This window comes from Coptis chinensis, chromosome 3, assembly GCF_015680905.1.
Source record: "Coptis chinensis isolate HL-2020 chromosome 3, ASM1568090v1, whole genome shotgun sequence".
In the NCBI taxonomy this organism is placed as follows: domain Eukaryota; kingdom Viridiplantae; phylum Streptophyta; class Magnoliopsida; order Ranunculales; family Ranunculaceae; genus Coptis; species Coptis chinensis.
This window is the reverse complement of record NC_141458.1, coordinates 98,996,133-99,020,676: the sequence shown is the minus strand read 5'-3', so window position 1 is coordinate 99,020,676 and position 24,544 is coordinate 98,996,133. Positions and strand designations below refer to the sequence as shown.

The 24,544-nt window shown below is 36.9% G+C and overlaps 1 long non-coding RNA gene across 1 annotated transcript; it reads right to left on the bottom strand.

Annotated features, from left to right (window-relative positions):
* Positions 1-225: 225 nt before the first annotated feature.
* On the bottom strand, positions 226-24,171 carry LOC147512057 (uncharacterized). Its single transcript, XR_015219593.1, has 12 exons — positions 23,443-24,171; positions 23,264-23,374; positions 22,838-22,896; positions 22,436-22,667; positions 22,063-22,229; positions 20,657-20,896; positions 20,208-20,390; positions 19,664-19,702; positions 19,286-19,449; positions 17,878-17,980; positions 17,510-17,743; positions 226-269 (listed from the first exon to the last, which is right to left on the bottom strand). It is a non-coding gene; the product is annotated as an uncharacterized LOC147512057 (long non-coding RNA).
* Between the last annotated feature and the right edge of the window lie 373 nt (positions 24,172-24,544).

Below are 24,544 nucleotides of genomic sequence, written 5' to 3'. Positions count from 1 at the left end.
ACACCAACTCCAACGGTACTATAATCGACAGAACTCAAAGACTAACAAGATATGTTGGAGAACAAACACTGTTTAGATAGGCCTGAAACAATTTCTCGGTATATACGCGATATTTCTTGTAACTTAATAATTACCTCGGACTCACAATAAAAGCGACTACGTAAAAGCTCCAACTCAAAGCAATAGTATCTAGTGAAGATGCAAGACACGCTGATATACTCATGCGCATCATTATCCTTTATATAGTCAAGAAGGCTCTGCAATCCACCCTAGAAAACCAAGAACCGATTAAGAGTTTTTAATTCGTTCTGCAATTAGACTACTTGAGATGCTATATTAATAAGGCCTTAAAGTATATGTATACCAAATAGATAAGTTTTAAAGTTTTGTCATCACACTAAGACACTAAATAATTCCTTCCGTCAACTGTATGCAGTGGGTCAACATAACATGAAATGCCCTGGTTCTCATTAGCCCTACGCTCAACTAAATATCGTTCTATCACTTCAGGGCTGCAATCTTTTTTCAATGTTTTGGCATCAGCCTGCAAAAGAAAATAAAATTGTAAAGACTCTGTTCAAAGGCTTTGTTGCCATCTTGACAACCGGAAGAGTACTGAAAAGCAAAGGCCTCAATATGTAAACCTCTTCGTCATACTTCACATTGCAAGGCATAGTACTTTTCATTATTGAAGCCTCAACCCCTTCAATCAGTACCCATGAACCAGCAGGAGCTTTGGCTACAAGAGCACGGTAACAGGCTTTGTTACTTCTTTTACAGTCATGTCTTCTTGGTCTTCCTGTGAATAAACTTAGCCCAATACACGCACAGTTGGTCCAGTCTGAATCTCACCTCTATAAACTCTACCGAAAGCTTCAAATCGCTACACTCAGACTTGGGATGAAGTTTGGTTATATTAGCCATGCGACGACCAAAAAGATCACAATCCATTCCTTAAAAACTGAAGAGTCTTGCTGAGGTCATGTGTATATACACTCAACCTTTTTAGGCACAGCTTCCTTGGCAGAAAGGATATGTTGAACCAACATATCAGTGAAGCCTATGGCAGACCCAAAAAGAGAGCTGTAAGCCAACCCTCGCAGAGGCTAGACATTCAACCTATATGCTGCATTACTAAGAGTGACACCAAGTTCTGCAAGAGTCACCTCCACACTCTTCTTATGATCTCCAAATAATACTTGGTTATAGAGGTTCAAGGACAAACTACACAAATGATATGTCCCCTCCATTCATGCTAACTTTTGGCTATTACAAGTACACTCCAAAATGTATTCCACAGTTCCCGAACAATATTAGCCTGATTTATTTTTTATTTTTTACATCTTATTTTCTACATTTTCGGTCTTTCTGAATTAAGTCGAACTAAACAAAATTAGATTGTCATCTAGGGAAAAAAAACATTATGGTTCAAATTAAACAGACATAAACAAACAAAATTATCAATATTCCCAAAAGTTGTTCCACAACCCAAGATGAATGTAAGTTCATCAGTTCAACCACTAAATAAAAAAGTCTTCTAAGTGTAGCTTAATTAGCAAAACATACAACCAAATAGAGAACAATAACAAAATATATAGGCTCATATCCCACTCAAACGTGAATATGAAATGCACGTTATAGTCATTTAAGATAGTATAACAGAAGTCGGAGAGGTTGTTACTCGATCTTGTAGAAGTCAAAGGCTGAATACTTGACTAACAGTTATCCCATTATTAACTTGACTAACAGTCTAGCAAACAATTAATCGAGGTAATCGAGTAAAAAATCTCATGAATACAGAAGAAGCAACCTAGACTAACAATTCATGAAATTAATGTGTTTCAACTTTACATGACCTGTAACACCTTAATATTAGTTTATCAACTGAAATTTGATAATTTAATTTAGTATGATAATCATAGTCAATCATCTATCGTAGTTCTTTATGGCCATAAAATGTGATTCCCAAGTTCAGTAATCTCATGAACATCAAAGCTCACTCATCATCTCTTGATAGCATCATAGAACATAGGTGCAAGATGCAACCATTTTGTAGATGATACGGTTGAAAGTGATCCATGGCCTACTTTCCTATGAATTGTTTAAGGTACTGGTAAGAGTAAGATAGTTGGTGTTTGATAAATGATAAAATTGAATAGCTTACCTACGAAATGAACGTTGAACTCAAAACGTAAGTAAACTACAACTAATCTTATGTGTCTAATTTATCAAAGATTTCTCTACTCTCAATCCCTTGAGATATAGTGGAGTAAGAGGTTCGTTCCACTCCTAGTGCTCTAGCATGGAATGTTTTCTAGTCTAATTGATCAATCTTAAAGTCAATGAGAGCTTTACGAAGGTGTTAAACTACGATGCGATGTGAAAAACAATATGTTGAATTTAACTACGAATGCTATGGCAATATGATTGTTTTGAATCTAGATAAAAGATTAGAGGGGAATTGAATCCACCTCGAATCCAACTTAATAGCCTAGCATAGATTCTTGTATCTCGATTCTTATGTTCTTACGGCAAGAAATTCGAGTTCTAATTCCTAGTGTTCATGGCATTTCTACCGAATACTAACTAGCATATGAGGTCGCCCACCCATTCTCATGGCTTAATCCGACCTTCTAGATTGGAATAGACTCTACAATGCTTCTACACTATACCACTAAGTTTTCATCAAGGCTTCATCAACCCCTCTAATGGAGGTTTTAGCCTTGAATCATTCCGCAATCATTCCCATATGAATCTAAACTAAATATATTATCAAGATTCGAAATTTACTAATCTAATTAAACAATGATTAAATTCTAATTAACAACTAATAAATGGTAACCAACAATAATTAAAACTAGATCTAATAGATTGAAATAACACAATTCGAAATTGATAAAATAACTATTTATTTATCTAATCAATCAAGAACAATGATTCAAAGACTTAATCTAAAACAAGAATTGAAAATGGAACTAAACTTAATTTTATTAATTAAACTAGATCTAGAATTATCTATTTTGTTTTAGGTCTAACTAGCTACCATTAACTATCTACCATTAATAAAGAGCTAAGCTTTTGTTTTTATAGTTTCAGATCCAAAAATCGTGCATGGGCTTAGAGCCATGTTTCCCCAATTCTTTCAGTCCAAAAAGGCATCTTCAGCTGCAGTTGGCTTCAACAGACTTTTCGTCCACTTCTGCTCCTCTGATTGGATCACGGCTTAGACCATTGGAAAACTCTTTCCGAGCCGGTCGTTTTGACATAAGGTAGGCCCAATTCCGAGGTCTGAGTCCAAAGATACGGCTTTTGAAAGTTCACGACTTGACTTGTGTCTTTTTTTCAAGCGTCGACTTTTCAGCTTTTGACCGGGCTTTAGAAAGGCTTTGTCTTCTTGAATCTTGGCCTTAAATCACGGAACTCCTTAGTAACCGACCTTAGCTCCTTTATCTCGCTAAAGTGGCATATTTCTACACATAATAAACTTTGAAACCTGAAATGCATAAAAACACGTAATCAGTGTTAACTCTTAATTATTACTCACATAATTGGTCTAAAAGTATGATCTGTTATAGGGTTAAAACTACAGTTTTGGGCTCTTATCAAACCCCCCAAACAGCATTTTGCTTGTCCTCAAGCAAAGATGAGAAATTAGAATAAGTGACCAAAATGGAGTTCTATCTACTCGTTTTATTTGAGCGATTGCATTGACCATATGCAACAGACAAGGCCTTAAACCACTAGGAATTCCCTAGTGGACGAAGTTATAGCCTCGTGAGAGTTTTCCAGTGAAGGTACTCACAAACTTCAACTATACTACAACGACTAAGAAATAAAACAATTGTTTCCTCATTCATGTCTCAATTATCTATACATCTCACTAGCAATGAATCTGAGAATAATCATGTCGAAACCTAAGCTAATATATGCATAATAATAAATCATCTACTTAATAAACATATATACAATGAGTAATACTATGAAATGTCTAGCAGTGCGTTTGAAACTTCGAATAAGCGTCCTTAAGTAGGTCTTCACATAAATGTCAAGACAAAACCACTGATTTTTTCCGCTCAAGTTTATTTTACTCCAAATGCGGTGGGCACACTTTACCTTACAATCTCAATGACAACAAGGAAGCGGAGTCGATCAAACACATCCGCCAATTACTATCACACTAACCTATTCCTAATTGAGCTAGAGGTCTTTATTAGGTGTGTTGGGGATTGGGAGATGGTTTAAGAAGGAAGAAAATGGATATTCAAAAGGACAAGTCGAGATAGTAGAGTCTTCATATTATGTAACTTAGAGAAAACCTTATTATTTACTTTTGCTTCTATACTTTGTTTCCATCCTTAGCCATATTATTATTTTTTTTTCTTTTCTTTGGCTTTTGACTCCTTTTATTCTATTTTTTTGGAGTTGTTATTTTATTTTTATTTTTATTTTTCTTTTCTTTGGATGTGAACTTCTTTTCTTTATTTTCTGAAGCAATTAACTAACTTTTTTGTTTACACGGTTTTCTCTTCTTCTTTTCGTCCTCATTCTATTCTCAGACTTATTCTTGATTGGGTAGGTTGATTTTTTTATTATGTTTTGTTTTTGTAACAGGGTAAAGGATTTGTGGTTTATGAAAGGCTAAAGAAAGGCTCAGAGGGGCGACTAGCGGAAAATAATTCATAGGTTTGAATTTCTGGCTATATCGATCCAAAGAGGGCCGAAATTCTCGCTTAGGATATGGTTTAGTGATCAAGCAAGTGGATGTGTGATTTCTCTATCCGGATTTTACTTCTCCCTTATGTCATTTCTCAAATGTTTAGCTTATATATAAGGCTTTAGGCTATATTCTCACAGGATTTGTAGAATAAGTACTCTAGCCTAGATTTGAGAAACTTCATCGCTAACAATCATAGATACTCATGTAATATATTTATAGATAGATACAAAGATTATTACCTACATATTAACCTAAGTTTCTAACAATTATTCGATGCAAAACTACATTGAGACTTCTAGATTGTTAAGAGCATAGAGAAAGAAAACAATACCAATATTCCTAAGTGTATAGCATAACTAATTTATTTATATTTTTGAAATTTTTTGAATTTTTTTTTGACACTTTAACTAGAAAACAAATGCATATTATACATATATATATTCTAACAGATGCCTTAATTACACGTGTTTCTATGCCCCCCCCCCCAAACAAGAATCATGTTTTGTCCTCAAAGTATTGTAAATAAAGAGGGTAGGAAAAATACCATTGAAACGTGTGAAATTCAGGAACATCTGCAAAACAAAGTTATAACGTACTAATATAGGAAATAAAAACCGACCTTAACTCTATAAGAGTTCCACCCATTATGGGGTTAACCGAATTAAATTGCTTGGGACATAAGCAGACACTAACAAAACTAAAAACTTACCTTATCTCCCCGCTTTAAACATCCTCTTTTCGTCGGTGAGACGAGGTTCCTTCGCGATCCCGCCACCCATTGTAATTTGCCAAGCTTGCCGCCGGTTATCATCTACTAATGCTAACCCGTTAAGTGTTATCATGTCCGATGGGATGTGCGGGGCAACCAAATGAGGTCGCACCGCCATCCCGGCCAAGTCATTATTCGCAGAACGAGCTTAACCACCCGATTAGTGGGTCTCATGACTTCAACCCTTTTCCAATCTCGTGAATTGTGCACGTAATACGGTAAACAACTACGCATGATGCGGCTTACTAAAACAGGCATAAGAAGATACTTACGCCTCATGGTTTGGGCTCTCTTAAGACTAGCGACTAATACTTTCGGGGGAATGTCATATCTGCGGCGTCCCTCGCCTAGAGTGAGGAAAATGTCACCCAGCGATCGCTTTTTAGAAATGAACCGCCATTCCCCAAAATATTCATCAGGATGAATAACATGGTGGTGCCTACGTTTAGGGAAAGGCTACCAAGGGCAATGCTATATCGCCCCTGGTCCATTACTCGAAATACCCCTCCCCCATAATACTCATGGAAATATGTATAATCATAAAGATATGCATTATCGGTCATATACGCCCATGTGTGAACAGGATCAGGTATTGGTAATCCTGAAACTAGAGCGACCACATTTTTATCGAATTGATGTGTCGTGTCTTCGACTACGACAGAGAATTCTTGTTCTCCATCCTGATTACTATAGAATTTAACATGGTCGTAGAAATAAGCAGTAAGCTGTGGTGAATATGAATCGTCATCACTTACCAGTAGATGATGCCATCCTAACTGCAGGATTCTTTGTCGGAACCAATGTCCATAGGTCTCGGTGCCCAACACATCTTTGAAAGACTGTTCAGGTATGACTATAGGAGATGTCATCACAATAACTCTTTGAATAGCTCCACAAAAATCCTGGAATGACCGTCAAGATTGGAATTTTCCGCGGAACGTATCGCGGGGGCACGGTGCTCACATAGAGGCGGTCGGTCGCGCTTCGTGTGTTAATGCTTTTTACATGTTTTGGGCGCTGGTCATTCAAGGAGGGCGTGGGTCGCTACCGGCGACGACAAAATTTTTCGAAAATGTAAAGGGCGCAGGCGCGCTCGTAAGTGTTGAACCCGGAGTTTAGAGCAAAAAGAAAGAAAAACTTGGAGTGGAAGGTCCAGGATGATGGTGGGGTGTAGTGTGGTTTGTTAGTGTAGAAAGAAGGGAGTTTAAATAGGTTCTGAGCTTTCAAAACGAATCGGCAAGTTACCAATTTGTTTGAAGGCAATTTTCAGAAATAGGAAAATTCCAAAACCGAAAACGAAAACAAACCATTTCCATGATTTTCTAAAAATCTTGGTATCTTTCACACTTGATTTAGAATAGTAACTTCTAAACTCTCCTAGATTTCATGCTAGCACCAAACAAATCATAGATATGCCGATATCGGCCAAATTATCAAACTTTCCTCCAAGACAACTTAACAGCAGATGATCATATAACGACTTATGCTCGGTATAAATATTACCACCCCCAAACAAGTCGGGAAGGTGGGATTAATGATAAAAACAAGCAGTACTTGAAAATAACCAGTTATATTAAAAAAATAAAATTTAAATGCAAACAACGTAAAATAAACACATTACTATTTAAATTTAACTAGTGAATTAAAATCCAACTAATAAAATGAAATTAGGAAATAACAGCGAACTCCAACTAGGGGTGAACACCTAGTTTTGTGATGATGATGGGCCCTGGGATGGAGATTGGCTTGAACCATCTGTCCTTTGGCGACGACGCTCATGCCTGTCGGACTCGGCTGAAACAGAGTCCTCCACGGGTGGCATGCGTCGTAGCATCTCTATTCGGAACAAGCATCGGGCTTCCATCTCGCATCATCGAATCGCGATATCGGGTTTGTTGATTCTGGTGGATAGTCTCCATGTTAGACAAGATATCGTCCAGAATCCCTTCGAGCATTTCAAATCTCCTCTGAAGGTTCCCTTGCTTCTTTTGAACTACACTCTGTCTATCTCGGATATTTTCATAAATACCATAAACGCACCGCAAGGCAGTTTGCAACACTTGCATGCGTTCTAAATTAGAATTACAATTATCTAATGCATCTTCATCCAGACATGTCATATCCTCCATTTCATCCTCCGACTCAACCATTTTTTCTTCAGACAACGGCCAAGTCTCTTGGATGCAATCCGTATAGATACTTGCATTAGAATGCAATTTGATCTTAATAGGAGTAGATCTTGCGACAGCTCTAAAGGAGAGCATGATCTTAGTGATCAATACGGGAAGAGGCGCCAAGCTCTTCCCCACTCCTCGAATCACATTAAACATTAAATCAATGATGCAGAAATTATACTTCTTTGTTTGCAAAATCCAGAGAACGTGCAGACATTGCAGGCCGATATCACTGACTTTGTCTTTCCAGGGGCGTTCCTACCAATCCACTGAGCTACAGCCAGTTGATTGGTTCTCAGGGTGGTTTGGCGGACGCAATGGGATGTCGGATTGTATTCACCCTCCACGACAGTATCCTTCATCAAAGCAGGAACTCCAGTATACTGGGATTCCTGAATTGTCTTTACTAGGTTGCTTTCAAGCGTAATTCCTAACAGTTCAGCTAATAACTGTCTCGTTACTTCTCTCCTCGTTCCTCCTAACTTTATGAAAATCCTATCCCCTTCCAATTCTCGCTTCTTATAAAATTGTTCTACCAAATCATGGTGATAGAACTCCTCAGTCGAGTACCACAGTCTGTTCCAATTCCTCTTTATCATTTCCGCGTCGTAAAATGGCGCGAAACTGTTGTAAACAAACGCGTGTTCCGGCAAAATTCTACGTCGTAGCGCCATTGAAATTTTGTTAGACAACTAATGGTTTTGTAGACTGTGGGGGAGGCGAGTTTGAAGAAAACAACTAAAAACAACGTAGGTGGCGGTGATGGCGGTGGTGGAGACTTAAATTGGTGGCTGTTTTTCGGAGTTGGGTTGGTTGTGGTGATGTTTTAGAGAAGATTTTAGGTGGATTTGATTTTCTTGGTGTAGGTTTAGTTAGGTTTCCTTCTCTCTCTCTATTTTTTTTATTTTGGTTTTTCAGGTTTGATTTAAAATAGGTAACTGGCGGGATTCAAAATGGAAACACTGTGCGTGCGGTTTGGGAAGGAAGGAGACGCACGGTCGTGCGTCCGGTTTGGGCCAAAGCCCAATGTGAATTCCGAAATTTCCCGTTTTTTCGCGCAATTTCAAATTCAATTTGCCGCTTCGTTACTGGCCCAATTTTGGCGAATGAGTTATGGAAATGATCAGTAGAGAATTTCCAATCCAATGATCCATAAAATATTCAATTCCAACCATGGGTGACGTATAAGAGGGTGGAAGAACGTCTCAAAGTGCGTGTGTGACGTAAGTTATGCGAACGAAGGAAATCTAAGTTTAGATTACGTCAACCCAAATTGAACTACAAGTAATGGGCCTAAGCAACACAAATGGAAAGTTCGAGCAATCCAGATGGAAAGATCGACTGCCCACCCCCAAACAAATTTTTAACAAATTTGTTTAAAACGTGGGTCGTTTAAAGTCAGATTCCCAAGACTTGTTGGATTGCTATTTCTATGATTTTAGAATTTTTATTTTATTTTATTTTATTTTTTTATTTTTTATTAGTTTATTATAAGAAACACGAAAAACAATAAATACATAATTCACCCCATAGAGGAACATGACTCAAAAACTGAGAAAACATGTAAAGGTGGAAAACGTGAATTATGTTGACCGTGGACTTAGGATCTGGTACTTACAGCCACACACTCCATAGGGAGGGCCCGGTTACCTAAATGGTGCACTTACCACTATATGGGAGTGAAAGGAAGTACACCAAATGACAAGGTCGTCCTCATAGACAGTGGTCTGTAAAAGGACTTCTTCTACATCGAGGGACGAAGTTCGTGAAAATGTTTTAACCGTTGACCATTAACTTGAAAGGTAATTGTTGTCATTTTGGATTTACCAAGGTGATTGCCCGTAGGGGTGACTTCAAGATAACGAGAAGGGGCCGGACCAACGAAGTTTTTAGTTTGCCCGGGAAAACATGTAGACGGGAGTTGTAAAGCAAAACCTTTTGACCGACCACAAACTCTTTGCGCAAGATATGCTTATCATGAACATGTTTCATGTTAGCTTTATAATCCTTCGCGAGATCGCATTTAATCGCCACGGATTTCTTCAAACTCATTCAATTGCAACTTGCGTTTGACACTGCCGCCTCATCAATATTGAAGTTAAGGCTTTTTATAGCCCACAGAGCACGGTGCTCTAATTCAACGGGCAAATGACATGGTTTCCCAAATACAAGTCTAAAGGGAGACATATCTATAGGAGTTTTGAAAGCAGTTCTATACGCCATAAGGCATCCGATAGACGCTTTGACCCGATCTTTCCTATCGGGGTTCTGATTATTTCTAAAATCTTTTTGATTTCCCTATTAGAAACTTCTACTTGTCCGCTAGTTTGTCGATGATAAGGAGTTGCTACTTTGTGTGTAACTCCATACTTTTTTTCACTAGGGATGCAACAACTCATTTGCAAAAAATATGTTCCACCATCACTAATGATGGCTTTCGGAATGCCAAACCGACAGAAAATATATTCTTTAATAAAAAATGCAACGGTCTTATGGTCATTGCTACGGAAAGCTAGGGCCTCTATCCATTTAAACACGTAGTCCACGGCAACTAGAATATAAATGAAACCGTGGGAAACTGGGAAAGGGCCCATGAAATCAATTCCCCAAACGTCAAAAATTTCTACTATCAAGATTGGATTTAATGGCATCATATTACGCCATTGATTAAGCCCAAGTTGTTGGCAACGAATACACGTCTTGCAATGCACTTGGGCATCCTTAAAAAGGGTAGGCCAATAAAATCCACATTGAAGAACTTTAGCGGCTATTTTCATCCCACTAAAATGGCCACCACACTCTCTGTCATGGCGAAGCGATAGAACTTCATTGTATTGCCTTTGGGGAATACAACGATGAATAATCGATCCGCGACAATACTTAAAAAGATAGGGCTCATCGGTGAGTATAACTTAACTCGCCAAGAACTTCTTTACGTTCATTTCTTGACCAATTATAAGGCATAACATCAGCCGCTAAATAATTTACAATGTCAAGATACCATGGTGTTGAAAAAATGGCATACTGATGCTCATCGGGGAAAAGAGTCCGGTATGGACTCGTAATCGATCGATCGTCATTTATGAGTCTAGATAGGTGGTCGGCAACTACGTTTTCGACCCTCTTTTGTCCTTTATTTTTCTATGTGAACTCTTGCAGGAGAAGGATCCATCGATTAATCTCGGTTAGCATCCTTCTTCGCAAGAAGGTACTTAGCGGTCTGCATGGTGCGGTACACTAAGGTTTTAGAACCAACCAAATAAGGACTAAACTTATCTAAAGCATAAATGACGGCTAAGAATTCTTTTTCAGTAGTTGAATAATTCCATTGAGCATCGTTTAATGTTTTACTAGCATATTAATAAATAAATGTGGACTTATTATCTAGTTTTTGTCCCAAGATCGCACCAATTTGCATAGTCACTAGCATCACACATGAGTTTGAAAGGTTTAGACCAATCGGGAGGATGTATAATTGGTGCGAGAGGTTAGGCGGCTTTTAAAGTTTCAAAAGCCTGCTTACAGTTAAAATTAAAATCAAAGATTGCATCTTTCAAAAGCAGATTAGTTAAAGGCCTAGCTATTTTCGAGAAGTCTTTAATAAATCGCCTATAAAAACCTGCATGGCCTAGAAAGGCTCTAATATCACGGACAGTCCGTGGTTTAGGTAGAGTCGCTATCTTATCTAGTTTGGCCTTATCCACTTCGATGCCATCACTAGATACAATGTGACCTAGTACTATTCACCATGAAATGACACTTTTCCCAGTTTAAAACGAGGATCTTTTCTTCACACTGTGTCAAAATCTTAGCGAGGTTAGACAAACAAATGCGTGAAGGAGTCTCCATAGATAGAAAAATTATTCATGAAAACTTCCATAAAGCTTCTACCATGTCACTAAATATATGAAGCATACAATCATTTGGAAGGTTCGGGGAGCATTACAAAGGCCAAAAGGCATTCGTTTATAGGCATACGTTCCAAATGGACATGTGAAGGTAGTCTTTTTCTTGGTCATCAATATCAATAATAATCTGAAAATAGCCCCGAGTAGCCATCAGAAAACAATAAAAGCATGACCAGCTAGGCGTTCGAGCATTTGATCTATAAAAGGTAAAGGAAAAGTGATCCTTTTCGTGTCATAGCATTTAACCATCCAGAATCAATCTGAGATCCTCCATTTCATAGGACCTTGTGGTGACAACATAGTCACCCTTCCCATTTTTACGCACCGGTAACTCCCGATTTCTTAGGAACTACATGAATGGGGTTTACCTATTCGCTATCAGAGATGGGGTATATGATACCCGCATCGAGTAATCGTAAGACTTCTTCCCTAACCACCTCTTTCATGGCTGGGTTCAAGCGACGCTGAGGTTCGCGAGAAGTCTTCGCGTTATCCTCCAAATGGATACGATGAGTGCAAATATTAGGGTCAATTCCCTTAATGTCGGCTAGGGACCAACCAATCGCAGACCGATGTTCCTTAATCACCCGGATTAAACTTGTCTCTTCATTCTTAGATAACAGAGAAGATATAATTACCGGATGACTACCATCCGGATCGAGTTGAATATATTTTAACTCTGGGGGAAGGGGTTTAAGCACTGGGGTGGGAGGAAAATCAATAGATGTTTCATCGGGGGTCCTCATTTTGCATAATGAATACTTGCTTAGGTAGCAAGTCTTCATACTCAATATGTGGAGCAACCGAAGTGTCTACAATTGGGGTGGACTCAAGGATGGTGTTGACTTCCTCTAAGTAGGACTCATTTACAAAATCTGACTTTCCAAAAGAAAGGAATTTATACATATTGTTTTCAGGGAACGTGTTGTTAAAATAATCTTGAGCTAAGCTCTCGATCATGCTAACCTCCCCATCTATAGATGGATCTGGTAATTGTTTCATCATTTTAAAAACATTTACCTCAACCGTAAGATGGCCAAAAGATAAGGACATCTTACCATCGCGCAATTTATAAGGCGTTGGCGGTTGCTAAGAAGGGGCGCCCTAAGATGATTGGTACAGAGTCGTTGGCGACTTCTGTATCAAGGATAACAAAATCAGCAGGATAGTAAAAATCCTAAACCTTAACAAGCACGTTTTCCACTACACCCTTAGGATACTTAATTGACCTGTCCGCTAATTGCAACGTTATTTTTGTAGGTTGCATTTTCTGTAGACCTATTTGTTTATACAAATAATATGGGAGTAAGTTAACACTCGCCCCGTGTCTAATAATAATGCGGTCGTCGTGTGGGAATCTCCTAGGGTGCATTTTGATAGGGATCGACCAGGGTCCTTGTACTTAACAATTCCATTATTTTCGGATAAAGTTGGGAATTGTTCAGTTAGAAAGGCGTCTTTAGGTATGTTGGTCTTACGCCTAGTAGTGCACAACTCTTTAAGAAACTTAGCGTGATTAGGTAGCTTTTTAATAGCTTCGAGAAAAGGAAGGTTTATCGTTAGATTCTTGAAAACGTTCCTAATCTCCTCAAAGTTTGTATCCCTGGTTAGCATGGCTAACTTCTGAGGGAATGGTGGTTTTGCTCTATATTTAGCGTATGGCTCGACTTGATTTGTTACCTTGGCTTTCTGTTTCTTAGGTTGTGGTTTAACTGGTACCTCTACTGTGGTAGGCTCTTCAGTTTCTATTTCGCATATCTAGTTCGATATCCGGTGTAGGAGTATCTTGATGGGGTAACTATAGGCATAGTTACTTTGTTACCAACCACTCTTCCGAAGCGGAGAGTGGTGATGGCATTAGTGTCACCTACTATTGTCGTTTCCGCATTACTAGTATTACCGTTTACCTCAAAGGTCGTGGTTTGTTGTTTTAGGGTTTGGTATAGCTTGTCCTCGAAACACGCCTTTTGGTTGGGCTTTCTCTTGGGCTAATTGTTGTATGCCCTGATTTATGGATTGTAAGATCTGTTGATGTGATTGAGTCATTGATTGGAAAAGTTGTTGGGTAATCTGTATAAAGGCGTCGATACGGTCCGGTTGTGTAGGTGTAGTAGTCACAGGTGGTGCGACTGGAACTATCTCACGTTGATTATTTATGGTTGGGTTTTGATAGTTACTATTGTTAACCGGAACGATACCTCTATTGGTATTATAACTATTATAATTACTCGACCTTGTGCTACACCTTGTCGTGGTTTCAAGGCTTTGGTTGTTATAATTATTATAATTTCCTTGACCTTGTCCCCCGCCCTTGCCTAGTTGGAGCTTGATTATAGTTGTTTGCTTGCCTAACATTTTGGTTATTAAACCCTGGAGGTGTAACTTGTTGATTGTTTCGCCAACTAAAGTTAGGATGTTGTCTCCATGGGGCATTAGGAATAGGATAGTTATTAATGGAGCAAACATTATTTTGCTCTAATTGTTGTTGTTCATAGGCAAGAGGACAATAGGAGTCAGGGTGCTCAGGACTCAAACAGAAATTACATGGGTTGGAGTTGACATTCATGACGGGAATATGATTGTGTTGAATAGAAATAGCCTCTACCTTTTTAGTTAGAGATTCTATTAAATTTTTAAGTTCTGGATCGGGTTTCATCTCAAACATACCGCTGCCTTAAGCTGTTGAAGAAGAACTAGCGAGCGGGGGGATATCATCACTCCCCACAATTGTTATTGTGTTTATTTTGTTCTTCTAAAAATTTGTAAGCCTCCGAGGCTCTTTTACTTAGGAAACTATCCCCATTCATTATGTCAAGGACTTCTTTATGGTGATGTTGAAGTCCTTTGAAAAAGGCACGAACTAACGTGTCTTTTGCTAGATTATGGTGTGGACACTCTATAAGCAGATCGGTGAAACGATTCCAAGCCTCAGAAAACGATTCATGAGGATTTTGTCGGAAAAAATGAATCTTGAAAAGCATCTCATCCGTCTTTAGGGGTGGGTAAAAATGTTCCATAAATAGCTGAACAAGTTTAGCCCACGAGTCCACAGAGTTCGACGCTTGGGCAGTTAACCAAGACGCTGCCTTATCGGCTAAGGTGAAGGGAAATACCCTCAGTTTAATTTGTTTCGCACCAACCGTAGGATGATGGAATGTTGTAAGAACTTGTTCAATCCTACGCATATATTGGTAAGGTTTTTCATGGCCTAACCCATGGAAAACGGGTAACAAATTAAATATGTTTGGGGGATTCAAAATCCCCATCGGTCCGCTAGAACGATGCAAGATTTAGGGCTATCGCCAAAGCTTTGTAGAAGTCGGAGAGAGGAGTCTCTCTTTCTTGACCATTATGTCGTATGGTTGGTGGGATAGTAGTTAGAGGTGTAGTGATTGGTATACTTGATATGTTTGTTTGTTGACGGTTAATTACGTTCGGTGTTTTTCTCCCACTGGACCTTAATCTCATGCAAGTCTAAGTTTAAACACTAAAACAATCCAAACAATCTTGATATATTAGTATGAGCCTCTAACCGAGATGCGAGGTATGGAAGAAAGGAATACCTGATAGCGTCCTTGCTTCGCTTATGAATAGCGTCTTATTTACGTGTTCAGTGTAAATAACAAGTTAGAACACTGAAAAACTTAAAAAATCGAAGTTCGAAACAAACCTGTAGAAATCGGAAAATTTTTGATAGCAGCAGGCATAAGGCTTGATCGCTCCTTGTTCGATGACTTAGCGGTCGCTTCGGTGTGAGGGCGGGTTGCTTCGTGTGGTCGATAAAATAGGGCGGTCGCTCGTGTTCCGGACTATAGGAGACTATAGAGCATGCGCCCTTATAGGCACGGCCTTCAGTGTAAATTTGTCGGAACTTTTTCAACGCTGAAACGGATAACCCACGATGAATCAAACAAGGGTGGGTGGGTTTAATGGGACTTTAAAAATGACTAATTCTACTATGAAAACAATGCTAAAGTGCAACTAAGATGGCAGCGGCGCCATTTGATAAAGATAAAATTTATCTAGTTTACCTACGAAATGAACGTTGAACTCAAAACGTAAGTAAACTACAACTAATCTTATTTGTCTAATTTATCAAAGATTTCTCTACTCTCAATCCCTTGAGATATAGTGGAGTAAGAGGTTCGTTCCACTCCTAGTGCTCTAGCATGGAATGTTTTCTAGTCTAATTGATCAATCTTAAAGTCAATGAGAGCTTTACGAAGGTGTTAAACTACGATGCAATGTGAAAAACAATATGTTGAATTTATCTACGAATGCTATGGCAATATGATTGTTTTGAATCTAGATAAAAGATTAGAGGGGAATTGAATCCACCTCGAATCCAACTTAATAGCCTAGCATAGATTCTTGTATCTCAATTCTTACGTTCTTACGGCAAGAAATTCGAGTTCTAATCCCTAGTGTTCATGGCATTTCTACCGAGTACTAACTAGCATATGAGGTCGTCCACCCATTCTCATGGCGAATCACGACCTTCTAGATTGGAATAGACTCTACAATGTTTCTACACTATACCACTAAGTTTTCATCAACCCCTCTAATGGAGGTTTTAGCCTTGAATCATTCCGCAATCATTCCCATATGAATCTAAACTAAACATATTATCAAGATTCGAAATTTACTAATCTAATTAAACAATGATTAAATTCTAATTAACAACTAATAAATGGTAACCAACAATAATTAAAACTAGATCTAATAGATTGAAATAACACAATTCGAAATTGATAAAAATAACTATTTTATTTATCTAATCAATCAAGAACAATAATTCAAAGACTTAATCTAAAACAAGAATTGAAAATGGAACTAAACTTAATTTTATTAATTAAACTAGATCTAGAATTATCTATATTGTTTTAGGTCTAACTAGCTACCATTAACTATCTACCATTAACAAAGAGCTAAGCTTTTGTTTTTATACTTTCAGATCCAAAAATCGTGCATGGGCTTGGAGCCATGTTTTGGGCCAGAGAATCAGGCCCAAAACCCAATTCTTTCAGTCCAGAAAGGCCTCTTCAGCTGCAGTTGGCTTCAACAGACTTTTCGTCCACTTTTGCTCCTCTGATTGGATCACAGCTTAGACCATTGGAAAGCTCTTTTCCGAGCCGGTCGTTTTGACATAAGGTAGGCCCAATTCGAGGTCTGAGTCCAAAGATACGGCTTTTGGAAGTTCTGCTGACTTGTGTGCTGTTTCAGCCCGCGTCGACTTTTCAGCTTTTGACCGGGCTTTAGAAAGGCTTTGTCTTCTTGAATCTTGGCCTTAAATCACGGAACTCTTTAGTAACCGACTTTAGCTCATTTATCTCGCTAAAGTGGCACATTTCTGCACATAATGGACTTTGAAACCTGAAATGCATAAAAACACGTAATCAATGTTAACTCTTAATTATTACTCACATAATTGGTCTAAAAGTATGACTGTTATAGGGTTAAAACTACAGTTTTGGGCTCTTATCAGTGTTCTTGAGATACAATTATAAGTAGGGTGATCTCGGTCTTTCATTGTGTTGTGATCCCTACTCTTCCTTATCTTTATCTTTATTGAGTTTGAGTAATTGATTGACTATAATTTGTAATAGTATCTCATCAAACGCAGACATAACATTAAGATAAAGATCCTTCACCACGTACCCAAACTATTGAAGAGGAAGCCAAAGCACCTATGAGCTTTAATACCGCTTAGTTAAAACTCAATGACAAATTGTTAAATTGAAATGTAGAAGTATAGAACACAACCAAAAATCATTTCAACTGTAAACTTGAGTAGACACTTATTTCACCACATTATTTGCAAGAAAACAGTGAAAACAAACTGAAAAGTTATAAACAACACCGCACCAAGCCAATTTGTTATTAAGGAAATCTGGATATTATGGCTATTTATTAAAAAATTGAAAAGTTATAAATTGAATACCTTGAGTTGCTAGGCGAAGAGAATAGATGAAGTGTGAGCTTGAAATCCATATACATATTTCAATCCACAATCGAGCAGATTGGCCATACCATCATCACATCCATCACTTATTTTTTTCCCTTCCCCTTGAAGAACACTTGATCTTACACTGATTTCATCATGAATTAAGCATTTTCTAGCTGATTTATCCTCAGAAAACACGAATCCTCCAGTGATACATCTCCTCTCTTACTCCTATGCATTCAAGTACAAAAAACTATCCAAATTGAGAGTGAGGCAAAGATTCCTTCCAAATAAGTTGCTACAAAACCGGTCCCAGTCTTAGTGTATATAAAGACAAAATTCAAGTTATTTTTCTTAAGTATCACCTTATCAATTATCCATGAGAAGGGGTATATATGCAGATCCCTAGGCGCTAAGAGATTACCACCCCTTAGCCCGCTTATCCTATTTTGTCCCACCTCTTGCTTCCTTAGTAAGGTACAAAGATAAGAGTTACAACTCCAATATACAGACATATAAAGTTAAATCATTAAGTAATTACAATTAAACACAAAATCTTGAAACTTGTAGTTGTCTAAAGGTGTTGCACTAACCACCTAACTTTGCATGTCAATGGGGAAACACAAATGGTAAGACTATTACCTAAACGCAAGTGATAGTACCTTGTACCTTAGTTTGAATTATATTCATAGGTTATCCTAAAGGCCTTAAGTAGACTCCAACGTCTCCAATCATATAAATCCAGCAGATCTAAGATGTTAACACGACTTTTTCGAATAAACACACTTCAAACCGCATACATTGGTACAAAGGACTAAACAATATCGGTGTTTGCATAAAGTAGGAAGATCTTTATGAGGAACTAACCTTGAGTTCCTGGAGACTACTCTTTGAAACCACGTCCAAACTCGAAAACGATTTTATTTATTATTTTTTTTTGCTTCTCCAATTGTGAATGATAAAAACCACCAATTCCTCAATTTAAACACACCCCCAATGTCTACAACAATATGGTAAGGTGGTAAAATTAGTGGACAACACAACTCACCGTTATACTTCCAATGCGAAACATTAAGAAACCAACAAAAACACATGAAGTTCACATTCTCAAATCTCACGCAATGATCACACAATAGAATCCAAAAACAAAAAGTCAAGAATTTTTTTTGAGAAAACCATTTTTTAGATACAACAGGTTGCAAGCAAAACCTGAAACCCAATTTCACGCTTCAAAAAAAGAAAACCACAAATCTTCAAGACAAATTGTATGTCTTAAGACAAACTGTTTCATTGACTCTCCACTCTATATCTTAAGACATTTAAGACAAACTGTACATAGAATTGGCAAAACGGAAAAAACATTGCATATATTAATTATAGACAAAGAGACGCAATTCAAGATGTAACTCTTTATAGGCAAATACTTAGAGAAGGCTAGAGCCCTAGCTAGTACATTTAAAGTATTATTGAGTTCCTCTCATCACTATAAATTATCTACAAACATACATAGTTCATAATCAGTGTAATGTTATATATTTGGGTAAACTCGCACCCAAAACTAAACGACATTTATCTTGCAGTAGTATCTGGACATAAATGAAAAGGAATCAGACTGTACAATGAGAGAAAATGGAGAAATGATACCCGGAAATTAGATGTTCTGAAGTTTTATGCAAGCATGTTAAAAATTAGAAGTATTTAGTTTGAATAAAAAACTAAACTAAACTAACAAAGAAAAAAAAATAATGATATAAGAATCAAATTATGTCATACCTTGATAATGGCTACAATTTTTTCAGACATGTAACTCTGTCTAGTAGAAGTTGACAACTAAAACAAAATATATGCGTACTCTGTCATCTCCTAGAGTGCACAAGGAAATTTCTCTTCAATCTGCACAATACACAAATCCAGACAGCGTAGAATTTCTCTTCAATCTGCAAGCAAAACTCAATGAAAAACAGTATATAAGTACAAGAAACTAAAAATGTAAAACGTTGTAATGTCGAGTGAACAATTTATGTATCCATATTAAAAGATAATCAAATGAACTATGCACCTGATACCATTTGTGAAAAGAATTATGCATAATGGAAAAATAAATAAATATATTTGTGAAGGCATAGTATAAAACTATAAATAAAGACATACCTAATCCAGAGATTGCAACAGATTAAAAGCTTTGATTTTCTATAAAATTCAATATAAACCAAAACACATATTAGGATTAAAAATAATAATGATAAATTATGACAAAGAATTAGAATTGTTTCAGAAACGAATCTTTGTTATTTGTTCTGACTTCTTAGGTAACAATAAGAAATTTTGAGGATTTAGTCTCTAGTTTTGGAGCAGAATCTCCTTTTACACTTAAACATTACATGATTTGAAAAATCAACTCAAGATTTCGAAAGAAACAATTTGATCAAAACAATGAGTCAACTACTAAGTTGATGTTGATGATGCATGAGTATTAAATTAATCAATTGGGTGACAACTACTTGGATGTAATGCCTCATGGAGTGACACCAAAGCATAAGTACTGTAACATTCATGAGACAAAGCATTTATGTGTGCATGGTCTCTATTTCTGTAATACCAAATGTCAGTATAAATCGTCCATTGTTGAGGAAGTTTTGTAACGCGCTTATGTTGCATCACAAGGTAAAAAAAAATGAAAAAGGGGGGGACTCACATTATTGTAAGTATCTCTTCTCTTGAATATTTAGAAATAGCTTGTTGAAGGTGAGCAACAGTCTTCCCATCCATTGTTGCAATTGAATAAAAGCTTGAAAGAAAATGAACCCCTTGGCTTCTAGGAGTTATCGTACTTCCTTCTGCATAATCTTAAGTGTTTGCCCTTGTTTGAGTTGCATTACTGCACCAATATAATACACCAAGCAATGAGAAATTTGAGCCAATGGATCGATCATTTAAGGTGTGTTTGATTGTCAGCACAAATTCAATCGAACATGTCACAGGGTAAAGGTATCGTTGCAAGAATATTACTGGAAACCTTGTGTTTAGAAATGATGTAACCACTTTAAAACATGTATTTCCATAATACTCCAGCTAGATCAAAAATGTAAAAATGATGGTCATACATAAATAACCAACACAAACATCCAACATTTCATTACTTACTTTTTGATTGATAACTATCTTCCCTAAATAGGTGCGTCCTTTGGCCATTTTGGACTAACATAAATCCATGAGTCACTACTGTAACTTCAACATCAGGGCCAAGTTCAACTCTCAAACTATCTTAGAAATTTATTAGCGTCATTTTGCGTGCATTATAGATGGTCATTCTTGGAAATGGCAACCATCCGCCAGTTGAAGTCAAAAGCGTAGAAGTATCTCGTAAAGTTTCCCATGCAAGTACTTGAAAAATCAGCACAATAGTGAAGCACAAATTTTAGTTGGATGAAGTCATAAAAGTAAATTGAAATCATGAGAAAGTACCACTTAACAGATCGATAGGAAAAACATGCAGCATACCATAATGGCAAGTTACCACATATAGACAGACTCAAGCTGTAGCATAATTAGGATCCTTTAAGTTATTTCCATTGCTTCGCCAAATCAAAATGTAATACATCAATAACAACCTAAACTGAAGCTTAGACTCTCTGTACTGACAAAGAACAAAAAACAATATAAGCCAATACGCCATGCTTGCCAAATTTGATACACCCATGTGGGCAATTCGAATTTGAATATGAATTGAGCTGAAATATAGAATAGTTTGTAATTGTCGTCAATTGGGATACTTTGTCGATTGAAACTCGATAGCACTAATTGTTTACGCTTAAAAAGTATTATAATCATTATGACATGTTACACAAATTCTATTAGAACTTAGCAATGGAACTTATAGATGGAATACAACCTATTACCATAAAAAAAAAATACAACCTATGGTGGTCAAACTCTTATCTAACCTTACAAATAAAATACACTAACTATAGCGAGAAATATCGGCGTCAAACTCCTTTTACAGGATGACTCTCTGAAGACTTTATTATCACCCATTTGTACATCTATTTGAATCACAAAACACACAACTCTTTAATAATGAACTTTCGTACAGCGTAAGTGGTTCAAAAAATTAATTATCAAAGTTAAAGACACTTACCTTTTGCATTTTTATCTACTGTTTAGCCAGCGTATAATGTCAAAACAGTGACCCAAAGTAGCTGGCAGTAGTCTGCCACGGGTTACATCCTACTCCCAATTTCATCTACGTTTTGCACTTGCATCTAATATCTCCACCTTGCACAATAAGCCGATGAGCAGCCTTTTAAAAATAATCGGTGAAGTGAATATTTGATATTGGACTGTGTTGCACGGATATGGCTGAGACACAGCAAAGACACTCCAGAGACATGGCATTTTCAGTTAAAATATGGAGTGTCCGACACGGGTACGACTTCCATTTTGAAGTACCCACACAACACATATATTGGATAACTGCTATATATTAGTGAACTCATGACTCAATTACAGCACAAATATAGACAATAGTGAAAGTACACAAACGATCTTACCCACTGAATGATGTCTATCACCAAATATTGTGCTGCTACTTGAATTCAGTAGGGGCTTCTTCATAGGAGAGCTAGGCTCGCCTTAGTTGTATTCTTTATCTGCACGTATGGATTGGTGCTTTCCCATCCTTTCCCCTAAGCTTCAGTAACTTAGTGTCGGTGGTTATCTTATGCACAAAAACATATAAGAGTATTAAAATATAGCTCCTATACATAATTGGATAAAATATAGAACGTTGTATTGGCCTAATTAACTTTTTTCTTTAGTGGATCTTTTATTTGCATCTGACACAAATATATACTAATTATTTCCTTTTAATATGTATGGCTTACCAACATGAGATGAATATCAATATAAGGCTTCGACACATACCTGATTCGCCAAGATTAAGAAGAATAAGTTCCATCCCAAAGCATCTTTCCATCCTGACCATATCAGGTATGCACATCTGGGCGAATCTTCCATCCCAAAGCATCTCGCCAATAATATGTATGCCATATCTTCTCACTAAGAAGGCTAACAATCCCATGGTCAATTGGGTATTTTAACGTAAGGACACCTCTTTTAAACTGGGTTTCATCTCCCACGTGTGCATCTTTCTGCCCTATTGCAAAGAGCAGAGGAGAGGACCATGAGCATGAGAGTAACACCATAAATACAGTTAAGTCGGGTTAGGCGAACATAAACACCGAACTACCGAACATTGATCTGATCATGAATGAAAACAAAATAAACATATGATCCATTATCTAAAAGCTCTGTAATGAAACTTACTTTGTGCCATTCCTCCGAAAGCTCTCTGCTACTTGCAAGAAAATGCAAGGTTAAACCTCCTGGATGTTATGGATCGATTCATTATTATCCAATAAAAGTGTATTTATTTCCTTAAGAGCTGCTAAAAAGATAAATTTTCCGCAACCACTTTCTCCAATCAGAGCGGCAGTGTAGATAGTATACTAAAGTTTGTCAGTCTTAAAAATGAATATATATATATAGGAGAAGCATTGTCCAGTTGACTACTGTACAAGTATGAACTTGAAAAGTCCATTTAGATTTTAAACCATATATATTTACATGTGTGATCTAACTCCAATCTTAGCTGCTTTGATTTTCTTCTTAGATGTCACCCTCACTTTCAACATATGTTATTAAGAAGCTTTAGATAAGAATCCTTAATTATACTAGACTTCAGGACATTACCTTGCCGAATTCAACAGTGAAACAAAGGTCTTGAACAGAGTTCATCCTTTTCAACAGTGATCAATATGACTTCATCCTTGCTGAACAGAGTTCCAATCTTCAGCCAAATTTCTTAAAAAAACACATCATAAAGAACTGTTCATACAATTAAATCAGAATTTGAAGAGAAAAAAAAATACCTCTTGTTGCCAGGGTACAACGACACGTGATTGACCAGCAGCTTCAGAACTGATTTCTTCTTTCAACTTGTTATATCTTCTTCACGCTCAATTGGGGTTCCGTAAAACACCAAGTCTTCTTCTTCGCCATTTTTTATTAATTTTCAAATTGGGGTTTTTGGAAGCAGCAAATTTTGAGAGAAAGCACACAATTTTTTTTTATGGGAGTATATGGAAAAGAATCGGTTCTTATTCTCTAATTATACTTTTCCATTTCTTAACCTCTTATTAAATGCAATTATTGTTAATTAAATGACATTAATAGTTGCGTACAAATGAGAATTGCGTGGATTTGGTTTTCTAATATACTCCCACATGAAAAGACTGATTGACCCTATTTAAAAGTGTTAAGCAATTGTTTTATTTAAGGACAATATCGGTACTGAAAATTTATAAACACATAAAAAGACAAAGTAGTCCTCATTAATAAATAGTTAGGCATCTTATTTTATTATTCATCAAGGGTATTATGCGTCAGAAAAAGTCCCGGATGAATTTAAGAGGTCACGGTCATTATAGATATACTAATAGTAGAGATGGTAAATCTCCATGGTTATATATGAATGGGAGGCTTACACTATACTCCTAGCATTTATTTTAGATTCGATTGAATGGAAGTGGTACTTGATGCAGTGATATATTGGAGGCCTACGGGTTGCAATCTCACTTCATCAGTGTATGACATCTACTTTTTCCCATTTCTCTATTTTACACTTATACTTTCGTAATCTCCTATCCTTTTTTCCATACTTAATACAATTCTCATATCACTTAGTAAAAAAAAAAAAAAAAAAAAAAAAAAAAAATACATAGACTTAAATTATTTCAAAGTTTAGCCTCAATGAATCAATGAGACTACACACAAGGGTCTGTTTCCATAGAAACAAAATATTCTAAAAAGTTTCTTCTAAGCCAGCCAAACAAGAAAAGCTCCTTCTAGAAAGTTCCATGTCAATTATTTTCCGCATTTCTGGTTATATAAAAAAAAACTGTTTTGTGCAGAAATTGTTCCGGCTTATTCGAGATTTTTAAACTTTACTATAGTAGGGAAATTATAAAAAGA